This window comes from Lissotriton vulgaris, chromosome 3_1 (genome assembly GCF_964263255.1).
Source record: "Lissotriton vulgaris chromosome 3_1, aLisVul1.2, whole genome shotgun sequence".
In the NCBI taxonomy this organism is placed as follows: domain Eukaryota; kingdom Metazoa; phylum Chordata; class Amphibia; order Caudata; family Salamandridae; genus Lissotriton; species Lissotriton vulgaris.
This window is the reverse complement of record NC_141689.1, coordinates 1,963,321,829-1,963,335,478: the sequence shown is the minus strand read 5'-3', so window position 1 is coordinate 1,963,335,478 and position 13,650 is coordinate 1,963,321,829.

Genomic DNA, 13,650 nt, shown 5'->3' with positions numbered 1-13,650 from the left:
TCAGAATTAAGCAGAGTTATATTAGTGGCCCGTGGCTTAATGCTTGGGATCCGACCAGCCACGCGGTGACGAGGAGACTTGCGGGCTCCTCGAGCTTACGGTCAGGCATGCGATTGCCTTGTACTGCTCGTGTCTGGCAGCGAGCCTCTGTTAAGCGAACACAGCCTTCCTTGCCGGAGGTGGGTATCATCCCAGTCGGCCTCGACACGTTAGGGGGGCCTGAACCGACCGGGGGTGTGTCTCATCGCTCCGCCCTGACAGGGGGGCAGGAGTATAACGAAATGAAGTGATAATTTACTGCACCGTCTGAGCATTGCCTCGCCGTGCAAGATGGCTCCTTAGGCATGCGGGTCAGCGAGGGGCTGCCGCATTGGATCGCCTGTAAGATGACCCACCTTATCAGCTACCTGTTGTACGAAATAAACCTGCATCACTGCTTTCCCACAAATATGTCTCATGAGTTTCCTTGGTAGATAAGTGTTAAAGTGCGCAGTGCGGAGCGAGCGCTGGCGGTGTGGGCACTATGAAAATATATATTTCAATAACCCCCAAAACCATTAAAGAAATCCTATTATCTCAATATTAACACTAACGCTACTGCTAGATTCCCTATCGTACCTCCCACCCTAACTGCTCCCACATTTAGATGTAAATATATGGGTTAAGATTTACTTATTCTCTCATGACCTGCTCAACGTGAATAGCCTCAGAAAACTTTTACTGTAGCTGCCCACGCAATTTTGTTTTGGCATTTATAGAATAACGTAACCTATTACCTGGGTACGCATGCTTTTGTTTAGAAAGTAAATTTCATTTAGTTCTAGAATTTGAGTGTTTTAAAACCACAAGTGGTACAATATTTTAACTGCATTCAAAAGAACTTAATATATTCGGTGAAAATGTTATCAATTTTATAGATAGAGATGAAATGTGTCAAATTAGTACAGAATGCAAATACTAAGAATATATCGCACTCTAATGAAATTGCAATTTTTATTTTCTAACTGCCTATATTGAAGAAGAATGCATATCTGGTTAATAATTACATTTTGTATGGTTTCTGGACACCAATACTAAGATTTTATTAAGCGTATGAAATAATCCTCTAAATATCATATGGCAGACATACTGTATAAAAATGGAAACAAAGTTGTACTGCACAAAGGATTTCTTATGTACTGGTTACACTGTAAATCCAACGACAAACACACACACCAACATCAAGGCATTACCACAAAGGCGTCAACTACATTTTTATTGGCATGCATTAATGATGTGATAAGGGCGTTACTCCTATGAAGCAAAAAAAGGGAAGAAGGCCTTTAAAGCATTCAACTTCTCGGCAGGCAAAACAATTTCTGAGTAGCATAGGGTAGAAATTATTGGAAAAAAGGAAAAATCATAATATAATTAAAAAGAAAATGATGGACTACTTGTTTTACCTATTTTGACAGGATCGAGATATTTACTTAACTGAAACATACCTAGACATACACCTGAGACTGTACCTTCTTTGTTACCAAAGGGACAGTTTTTCTGTCAAAAGCAATCATATGTGTTAAGACATCAAAAATATGGCATGAGTTATAACTTTTCTAACCTAAAAACGATGCTTGCGTTCTGTGTCACTCGAGGGATATTGTAGTTATGCTGCGTAGAGGAATGGGCTAAGCTTATACAGTACATCACTTGTTGCGAACACTGACAACTAACCCAAGGCGTTATATGATATTTTAAAGACAAAACGTCTGGTGTTACTATGACTAGGTTTCAATTGTATGGTGACCTGCAAATGTATGCCAGATTGCAGCAAGTGCTACTATATAAATTCATTGTCCAGAAAATTTGAGCTGCTGAGCATTGTTTAAGAGTATTTTAAATACCTTACCAATTCCATTTATGAAACATTCATGGGAACTTTGAGGGCAAGATCTGCCATGTTCCATTTTATTGGCTCATAGCAGGGCCTGAGTCACAAAGGTAAACTTACACTTTTGTATAAGATTACGATTGTTTGCTATCCACAAAGGTATTTTACTAGTTGTTATGACTGCGGAGACACCGCATATGAAAAGATAGGATTGTCTTGTAAAGATCCTACTAGTAAAATGCCTCTGTGAATAGCAAACAAACGTAAACTTACACAAACGTGTAAGTTTACATTTGCAAATTAGGCCCATAATATTTGTATTTAGCGAGGCATCAATGACACACCAAGATTTCTTTATGTATAAAAGCAAAAGAATCTGCTTTTATAAAAAAAAAGCAAAAAAAAGCTGTGTTTCACAGTGTGCCATCATATAGTAAATTTCAATGAAAATTAATATTTTCATTACGACGAAAAGTTTGGTACTTGTTTTTGAAATATCATTTGTGCAGCTTGACAATTCAAATGTTGTACTTCCCCAATATGATGAGACAAGTACTGTAAACCTATCTTAAGGAGCTGCCTGCAGAGAGTACCATAGAAATACCATAATATAACAAGCATTGGCAAATCGAATAGGAATCGCCTTTGGGACCTATTGACTTTGCCTATTACTGTGAGTGATGATCTACGGCATCGAGTAAAAAAGCAGAATGCATTTTCCTAGTGCTGTGCAGCACCCAAAAAAATATTTTTAATTAAAAAATATAAATGCACAATACGTTTCTGCTGCAGTCATTCTGCTATTGCATGCACGAGTGATGACGTGTGCGCAAGTGTCAGACCACATGCGCAAGCCAGTGAAATGACACAGGTGCCATTTGCTTTGTCTTTTAATTACTGATCCAAAATGAGACACACCAATTGGATCTGCAAGTAAATGAATTAAGATGTGTTAGCATGAAAGCATAAAAGAGCAAATGGAGGTGGAAAACCACATGTTGGAATGAAGAACACATGGTGCAGTGGAAGAAGCACATGAGGGAGAGAGCTAGAACATATATAAACTCTCAAGAAGTTCTTCATAAAAAAAAAGCAATTCCTTAAAGTGAGTAGTAGAAGGACAGCAATCAGCCACACCTAGAGGAAGCTAAAGAGGCTATGTTTTAGGTGAGGAATAACACAAGATGAACAAGGAAAGCAATCAAATGAGAAGTAAGCAAATGAAAGTGACAAGCTAATAAATGGTAAGCAATGGGCAGGATAAATGCCCACTGTAAGTTCTCAGAAATCCCACAATAGATGCTTTCCAACAAGACATCTTGTTCTGACTGGTAGTCAAGTCCTAAAAAGATGTGGTAACAAGGGCCCTTTATAAACTAATCTACACTATTTCAATACTGTTATTACGTTTTTGAAAATGTTCAACAATGGATCTCCATCCCCCCCGCCCCCCAGTTACCAAAGAGACATCAGTATTTTGCACCTACTTCCCATTGCAGAACACCATTCTCCAGTGCCTGTTGTTATGTAGGGTCACCAACTCAATCCAGGTTGCTAAGACCATGATCTTCAGCCATAAAGTTTTAATATAGAAATCACTGATTTCAGATGTTAGTCAAATTTGTTCAATGGAAGCAAAACAAAACTACAACACCCAGAATGCATGAGGCTAGAACAGGAATGGAAACTGTAGTGGTCCAAAGCAAAGGGGTCACCCTAGTCTTTGGATGGGAACTTTGCCGACTGAAGTTCTGTATTTGGAATCCTTGATGGCTTTAGTATTGCATATGCTAAGGAACAGAGAATGAAGGTTGTGCATAGTACATGGCACATCGGATCACATCACTAAGGGCAACTAAACAGGACTATACCCTTTACACATCACGGAGATTCACCTAGTGCCTAAATGTGAATGACAACCTACATTAATAACCTTCATTACAAAGCTCTGCACAGCACTCAGATGTCTAACCCTTCCTATTTATGCTGATACCTGGTCCTCTCCCTGTCCGTTACTCTTCTATCTCTAAATCCTAACAATTCAAAGAAGAATTTAAATCTGGCTCTCAAAGAATAACCATATTCCACTATCCTGACATCCTAATCTAAACAAAGAGGAATCCTACACCACCAATCAGACCCTACAGAACACTGACCCCATACCCTAGGCAGTGAATTTACCCACAACACCCGCCTCATCTTGATTGGGACAAGACTACAAGGAAAATGCCACACAGTCCTACCCTTTCCCTACACATCTCGACTGCGCCTTTGGAAGATAATGTCCCAATTAAAGAAGCAGTAAATATCCCAAAAATCCCTCAATTAATTCCCCCCAAAAATTCAAACACAACCATTGCAAACAACTTCCAGAAAGACTAAAAGCAGATACCTACTACAGAGTGAACAACGGTATTCTGAAAGCCAACTTCATTTTCTGCACAAATGTCCTGCAAATTGGAGAAACATATTCATTCTGCACCTTCACATCACACAAACAATTACATTTCCATATGAAACTATACTCACATCCACCTTCTCCCAAAGCTTTAGTGGGGAGGTCTCCATTTCTATCTTCAGAACAAAGAACATACTAATCCAAGCATCAGACCAGCACTTCACCATCTGTGATTCACACTTTTCATCACTTCTCGCCTCATTAACACTAGCAGGTCCTACTCCTAACCCTTCCTCCTCCCTTCCTCCCTTGCTAGTCAACCCTCATCCCATTCCCCTCAATGACTCCTCTCTCACTTTACCCCACTCTCCCTCCTCCCCTGTCACACACCTTAGCCTAGAAAGTGTCAGTTCAAACCCCACTCCCCCTACATTCAATAACCCTGAAACACAAATACTCGACACGCTCACCAGACATGATAGCACCAGCTCAACTCCCAATATTGTTACCACCCAACCCAAACAAACCCTCCTTTTCACTCACTTTGATGACTCTGCCCTTCCTTCTTTTGAAGATCGTCTGTCCACCACATACTTGGGACGCTGTGCTGGTTTACACATCCACATAACAGATAGCCTCCTCGATACTCTTGTACTGTGCTTGAGTCAAATAGAATAAAAACTTGACTCTTTTGCTGTAGACATCTCTCAAACAAAAAGCAGACTCATGATCCAGGCTAATTTGTCACACAACTCTGCCCCATGAATAGAGAAATGGTCTCCCGAAAGAAGATCTCCAAGGGACAGCCGACACTCCAGCCTAACCTCTATTCCCTTGAGCAGGTGATCACACAGATCCTACCAAGCTCTCAACCCCCTATCCTCATTGGAAGCAGAATCACTTAGTGAATCTTTCAGCACAAAAGCCCTGCATGCGTACCCTAAACCTCTCTCCAGAATCCTAGTAATCTTGGCGACAAATCGATTGCCTCATGCCAGCATATCACCCAGACCACCTGCTCAATACACCACTATCCAGACAATACACTCTATAAATAGTAGCTCAGGCTCATTATCCTGAATGATTCTCAACTGCAGATCAGAAGTGGAAAACACCACAGAATTAACTATACCTATACTTGAAGGTGGATTCGACATTGAATTTCTAACCAAAACCTGGCTCAATGAACACTCAAACTGGCAATTCTATCATCAGACAGGAAAGACCAAGACAAAATGGGAATGGGCTAGCGATCATCCACAAAGAAGAAGTTAAGGTTAACGCACTAGAGTCTACTAATTTTTTTACCTTCGAATACCTTGGAGTCATACTCACAACTAAAGCTACCACTTCCATCAAACTCAATACCGTCTAGCCACCCCAACCACTTTGGCGATTGCACACTCCTCACTGAAGAACTAACTGACCTTATTACACAGCACTCCCTTACTGACAACAATGACAGTTTTCTTGACGACTACAATCTGTACAGGAATCTCCCTGAAGATGCCACAGTCCACAACTTAACTAACCTTTTTGATATCAAAGACTTCAAGCAACTATGCAGTGAACCAACCATAAAAAAAAGGCTCTACTCTTGATGCTATATATTCCAGAAATTATCTTGTCTCCCTCCGATCCATCAAACCCATCGACTGGTCTGACCACCATCTCATATTGGTATGATATCTCAATGCTCATCCCATATACCAACAGACCCATGCACTGGGCAAGGAACATCAAAGACATCCTGCTAATGGAAATGGATTCCAGGATTGGAATCCAGGATTAGCATCCAACTACACTTGCAACCTGTCCTTTATACTGTTGATAACCCTACCACACCCTATAATTCAGCTATGACTGATGTTCTTGATCAAGTTACACCACTTAAACTAATGTCATCTAGAAAAATACAATTAAGATCCTGGTTGAACTCAGATCTCATTATTGAGAGGATACAACTGAGACAAACGGAAAGGCTGTGAAGACAAATATCCTCACTGGTTCACCTCACACTCCTAAGATCCAAATGGCTCCCCTACAAGAAACATATCTTTAGAGAAAAAGACACCTTCTTTCTCAATCAACTGGAACATGTGAATAACCGACCTAGGGAGCTCTTAAACATAATTTAACATCAAACTACCTCTGCCTCCCAAACTGGTACACCAGCCACCATTGAATGTTGAGAAAAATAGCTCACTTCCTCACTGAAAAATTAGCAAAAATTGAACAATCTCTTATGCATGATACTAGTTGTACAACACTTCCCACCTGCGTCAATGTCCGTCTCGTCACCACTGTAACCCCTCTCAAGGTTTAACCAAAGACCAGAATAACCCTAAAAAACCTGAAAAGAATCATGATTACCTACAACCAAAAAACAATGCTAAGTGTACAGACTTCAACCTGCTTACGGAAAGTGTAGTCTTCAAAATAATCGCAGGCATGAAGCCCAGATCCCATACTTCTGATCCCCAGCCCTCCACTCTAGTACAGAACCTTAACCATATAATCTCCCCGTTTTGGACCAAAATCATCAACACCTCCCTCTCAGCAGGCTGTGTTCCTGAATCCTCCAAATAGGCCAAGTCACACCGAACGACCTCAGACCTACCACCAAACTTCCCTTACTAACCAAAACTCTGGAGAGTATGTCCTCCTTCAACTCAACTGACACAGTGGAATTCAACCTCCACAACACTTTCCAATCAGGATTCAGGAAAGGCAGTAGCACTAAAACCACCATGCTCAATATTTCTGATAACATTCATAGATCCTTGGATGAAGGCAAACACTGCCTCCTAATCCTACTTGACCTATCTGTGGCTTTCAATACAGTTAATCATCCAGCTCTACTTGAGACTCTCAAAAGCCACACTGGTATCAATGGTGTAGTCCTGAAATGGTTCACGTCCTATCTGCAACATCGCTGTCAGCAAAGAAAAATCAACAGCTGCCTCTCTAAACCTACTCCAATTACACAAGGCACACCTCAAGGCTCAATCCTCTCTCCATCCCCTTTTTAATTTCTATATTGAACCCCTCACTACCAATTTGAACCAAGCAGTGGTAAAATATCACCTATATGCTGACGACTCACAACTCTACTACAAAATAAAATCACTCTGTGACCACCAACATCTCAATAACACACTAATTAGGATACAAGAATGGCTAAAAGCCAACCACCATAAGCTGAATCCCATAAAGACAGAACTACTACTCTTTTTCTCCCAAAACAACCTTTTACCTATCCAAGAATGGATCAAGAATGTCAACGCTCTTAACTGCCCTCTTTCCCTTTCCAACTCCATCAAGTCCTTGGGGATCACCCTGGACAAAAATATGTCAATGAAGATGACATTAACAACTCAGCCAAAGGAGCACTTTGCACCCTCAGACATCTCAAGAAAATAAAACCATTTATTGCCCCAGATGATCTTAAGACAGTAGTGCAATCACTGGTCGTTTGAAAACTTGACTATGACATTGCCCTCCTCACATGAACTCCGGAATTTTGCCACATCTCTTCTGCCCTCAAGAGTCTCAACTGGCTTCCCATCGAAGAAAGATGCCTCTTCAAGACAGCCTGTGTCACCCACAAAGCACTACTTACAAACAACCCCAAATACTTAGAAACCAAAATTTCAAGAGCAGAAAGAGTCCATTCTCTGAGAAGCTACAACGCTCTCCTTCTCAATATTTCTAACCTAAAACAGAAATCATCCAAGGCATTCTCCTTCTCAAGAAATGCTCATAAGACCTGGAACTCACTCCCCAAGGATCTTTGCCTCAGCCCCTCTGTAGCGTCTTGCTGCAAATCACAACAAACACACTATGTACTTTTCAAGGAGCCTTTATTCATGTTGCTGCTACTGACTCCGTCCCTATCCTAACTGCTTCTTTCCTGTCCCCGCTGCTCGTCTGTAGCCCCTTAACTCCACCCACCAAAGACTAGACTACAGTACACACTATTACATCTCCCCCTTTCTTAACAAAATACAGTTAACTTCCATCATGTTTATAGTTCCTCAATCAGCCGCACAGTTCTGCGTGATGTGACTGATGATGACGCAGCTCGATTGTGGCAGTCTGTCTTCCTTTGTGACTCTTGTTCGATTGACGCTCGATCTCCTCCATGAGTGGAAGTTGTTCTGGTTCTCTTCCGAGCACCCGCGTATAGTTCCACTTCCTTTTGTCTTGTCCGGTCGAGGGCAACATTGTCCTCCTGTTCAAAATCATGCGTCCCAGGCGGTAAGGCACTATCTGAAATGGGTGTCCTGATTTGGTTCTGGGACTCATTTTCTGACTCTGCTTGTCTTGTCCGGTTAGGAGCAACACTATCCTCTTGTTCAGAATCATGCATACCAGGCAGTAAGGCACTATCTGAAATGGGTATCCTGGTTTGGTTCTGAGACTCATTTACTGCCTCTGTTTGTCTCGCCCACTCCCACTCGCGTTTGGGACTAGTGAACCCTTTGACCATCCAGACATGTGCATGTTTCTCTCTCATCCGACGGCGATCCGTCTCTGTCACCACGTTTTGCCTTTCTTGCAGGGTGACAGGATAGTCCTTTCCCACCCGGTGGGTAATGTCCCATATATCTGTTTTCCTTTCTTTGAGTCAGCCTCGCTGACCCCATCAGGGGTGACGGTACATTGTTCAACTCTTGGAGTAATTGTGGCTCACATGACATGTTGTCTGGTGGGGTGATCGAATATTCTGAGTCATTGGCATGAGGTATGTTGCTCTGGACGGGGAGGACGTCCTTTGATTCCATTGTGCATTCGGGTGATTGATGCCGTGGGCGTTGTCGGTACCATGATTCCGTTGACCCGAGTGATCATACAGACATGCTTTCTGAATCAGCGGAGTTCTCTGCTGGTTTCCTTTGAGAACATTCCTTTGGGAGTGCCACGACTGGTAAACTTCTTGAGCTGGTAGTCTGTGATGACATGCTCCTGGAGTCGGAGCAATCAGTGGGACATTTCTCTGGGTACATCTCTTGACGTGTTTTCTGTGTTATTGCTGTGAAGAGGTTGTTTGCCACCCACACGTTAACTTCTTTAGTTTGATCCTGGAGCATTTGGTCCCTGCCCCTCTCATATGACATTAATTGTCTCTTCTCAGTTTTGTCATTATCATGAGTGTCTTGAGTGCACGTGCCTCTCCCTCTTCGGTGCCTGAGTGGCTTACCCCGCCTCATGTGGTTTGTGTATTCTTCTCCCTTGTTGGGTGCACTGACGTCAGTACCAGGTGTGTGATGTGTCCTACTGCTTGACGCCTCCTCAGAGGGGTCTACGAAATTTGATAAGCGGTGGGTTGTTCGAGTGTGTTCGCATACCGGTTTCCAGAGATGACATGACTTGTCCACTCGTCTGTATTTGTTCTTTTTTTTTATAACTGTTGAATAGACCGTCCTCTGTCTCCTTTGTGTGGTCTGGCTCACTGCTTGATGTTTCTCTAGAATAGTTTGTTGAGTGACCTCTCCAAGTTATGTTAGTCAGGCTGTCGCAGTTCCGGAGTGTCCCAGTCTTTCGTTCGCCATCATCCACTGCCCTTTGTATTGTTGACTCAGAGAATTTCATGTCACTTTGCCTCTTATGGTGTCTTGTCTCTGGTTTGCCTTTGGCCCCCTTTCTTTCTGGCGTTTTTGATTTCTTGGGCTTTATTCACTAATACAAGAGATGTCTCCTTTCTCTTGTCTTCCTTTCTTGTCTTAAGGATGATGTCAGGATCATCACTCACCCGATACAGAATTTCAACCAGCCGAAGACGCTCAGCAGTGGGTAAGCTGAGGAGACAGTCAGCTTCCGGTCCTTCAATGACATGCATGTATGCCGGCACAGATGTGGTTTTGTGTTTGAGCGTGGTTGCAAATTTTCCCAGGCATGGGAGAGGTTTCTTCAACATCCACGTGTACACTCTGACATATGCCGGGCTCAGGGTGGGTGGCGGCTGCATTTTGTTGTACTCAGTTATGGGGATATAGTTCAGTGATGCCCCACCGTCCAGTACAAACTTGGTTGCATGGGTTCCCACACATATGTCCAATCTGTCTGGTCTGGATCAGCTACCATACTGGCATATTCATCAGTGTACAGCGATGCTGGAGATGCTGACCTGGATTCTCTGGATGGAGATCTTCTCAATCATTGTGACTTGCGAGACTCTCTGCTAGAGTGTGAGGAGGCAGAGGATGACTCTGGCCGATCTTGAACTGCCTTTGCATGATATCGCTTTGTGACGGGGTGAGAGGATCTCATTGTCTCTTTCGTTCTGTCTTTACGATACTCCCCACAAACAATCTCAAAGTGATTTTCTCTTCCGCACTTTCGACACTGCTGTCCAAGTGCCGGACAAGCATCTGTGTGTGGAAAGTCATATCCGCACCTGTAACACCTAAGGGGGCGGTCTATTTTCTTGTATCCACGGCTAGACTTCGATCTCGAGAGTGTCTGCGAGTGGTACTGGTTTGTAAGTGGTAAGCTTGTTCCCGCCTCTCAACACGTCCCGCCTCCATTTTTCTGGCATGTTCCTCTTCTTGGTCATGGACTCGGGTCATCTCTTCGATTTTGTCTGAAGTATGACTCTTCCGTAAGAGCCGCCTTCTGAGGGTCTCTGACTGGCATCCTTCAATGATTCGCAGTCTAATGGCATCCTCCGTGGAAAAAGTATCAAATTCACAATAACGGGACAGTCATCGAAGCTTTGTTATAAACGTACTCATTAGTTCTTCCTTTTCTTGACAGGCTAGGTTAAACGTGTACCTTTCATAATCTACATTTCTCTTATGTAAAAACTTTTTATTTAAAGCTTCTCGCACCTTGGCATATGATCCCGTTTCCGCAGTCGGCAGTTCCTTGATTAGCTTGCCAACTTCTTTCCCAACCAGATTGCGCAACGCAATTAATTTTTCATCTTCATCCGTGACTTTTGATCCTTTCATAAAATCTTCAAAGTCCTCGAACCACTCTTGCCACCTGAGGGCCATGCCACCTCCAGCTATCAGGGCCAGGGGTTCTGGGGCGCACAAATATGAGACACCTGCTGTATTTGGTGTGGTCGCCGCTGTACCCGCGACATTTCTTTGCGGTGATGTCGACGTTTTGATTTATTTCTTTTTCCCTCTGTCTTTGCTCGTGTTTCTCTATCTTGCTTTTATCACTGTCTTTGCCTTTGCTTGTGCTTGTTTTCTTATTTCACCTCTTGCATTTGCTTGCACTTTTTTATTTGATTCACCTCTTGCATTGGCTCATGCTTGTTTGTGTCGACTCTTGTGTTTGCTTGTTTTCTCATTTCACCTCTTGCATTTGCATGTGCTTGTTTGTCTTTACTGTTGCCTTTGTCTATCTCTTGCATTTGCTCGTGCTTGTTTCATTTACTGTTGTCTTTGCTTGTGCTTGCTGCTCAATGTCTGGTTGCCTGACTTCAAAATGGCCGCCTATGCTTTCAATAGGGACTGGAGCTCACCGCCTGACTTCAAAATGGCCACCGCTATGGAAATCTCGTTTCCCACGAGATTTGGGCTCATTCAATCTTCCAGGCTCACGTTTCATCAACTGGCACGCACCGGCAGCCGGTTCTTGCAGCAAGCAGCACCTCCACACGCTCCCTAGACACCAGGGCGGCAGGTAGGAACGGGGTGGGCTCCCGATCTTCGTTTCTTCCGCCACACACTCGACCTCACGCATCCGGGGTGGGCACCCGATTCCAGTGCTCGACAGCGCTTTCCCGATGGGGCAATTCCAGCACTCGACGGCGCTTTCCCGACTGGGCTCCACGCGACCAGCTGGTCACGGAGCGGCGGGCATTTACCGCTGGCCGCTTCACTCTCGGCGGCGGTCTCTGCAGGGCACACGTGTCACGACGGCGACTTCCTGTAGTGTGCTGCACGGGACAGGTCAATCGTCTCCAGGGGTTCAGGTGGTGGCAGACTGCACCATCCCACCCTCGTCGGCAGCTGTAGCGTCTTGCTGCAAATCACGACAAACACACTATGTACTTTTCAAGGCGCCTTTATTCATGCTGCTGCTCCTGACTCCGTCTCTATTGTAACTGCTTCTTTCCTGTGCCCGCTCCTCCTCTTCCAGTAGCCCCTTAACTCCACCCACCAAAGACTAGACTACAGTACACACTATTACACCCTCGTTTGTCTCCTTCAAATGGACCTTACATTTCTACTGTTCAACAATTATTTCAACCCATGCACAAGCTGTTCTATGTTTCCATCATGGACTGGTTTCTTCAAGATGGTCACATGATTCTTTCCGACTCCTATTGTGTATCCGATGCCATTCATACTTTTGACGTTACAACCACTTAACCCTGTATTGTTTCTCTAAACTCTGGCTCATATGAATCCCCTCATATACCTCTTATGAATGTAATCACATAACTTGTAAAGCACTCTGATACCCTAGGGTCCAGGTAGCGCTGTAAAACTCACATAAATAAAAATACAAAATAAATAAATAGAGATTATGGTAGGAAAAACTGCCACTTACATTCACAGTTACTAAACATGTTATTTTACTTTAAAATGTTTTATAACCCATTTCAGTGAAGGTATTATAGGCTGAATGCGATAACTAAGGGAGGAATATACCTGAAGGCATAGGCTCAAAACCTGTACCATATTTAGAGTTTAGAGGACCCTCAGTCCGCCTGCCTCATTTAGGCTCCTGCTTCCTCTGATGACCCAACAGAGTAGTGGCCATTAAAGAAAAAGCTTTGGATTATACTGCCAGCTCTTTTTAGGTGGACAGTGTGATGTCCTTTTTAAAGTCCGTCACCACCAGATAAAACCTTGCAGTGACAGAAAATAAATAACAGCCCTTATACCCATGGTTAAAATCCATGGGTAAGGGCCTCTTTAGTCATTTGTTTTTTATATATAACAAACCTCCACTTTGGAAGTTTGTTTTTGAAAAACGAAAACTTTGTTAAAGTTTGGGGAACAACTGTGAAAATCGACGTCTACAAAACTACCATGATGACAGTTTCTATCGAGTGACAGACATTATTTCTTGACCAATCAATGGTAATCTCTAAATTTGGTAAACGGCAATCCGTCAAGGTGGAGGACCTAATGTCCTCCATCAATCTAGTGGACTATACTCGGTCAATCAAACTATAATTCTGGCTGTTGGTTTTTACATAACCCTGGATTTTGAAAATACAATAACATTTAGGCATCATGTACTAAGGATTTTAGCATTTAAAAATCCTCTGATTCGGTAAATCAGAGGGTTTGGGAACACTCAAACCTTTTTTTAAAAGTGGTAAACCCACTAAATGATTCTGCAACAGATTTTCCGTATTGTTAAATGAGTTCAAGAAACCATTAGGAATCCCTATTTGGAAGGGTCGTGG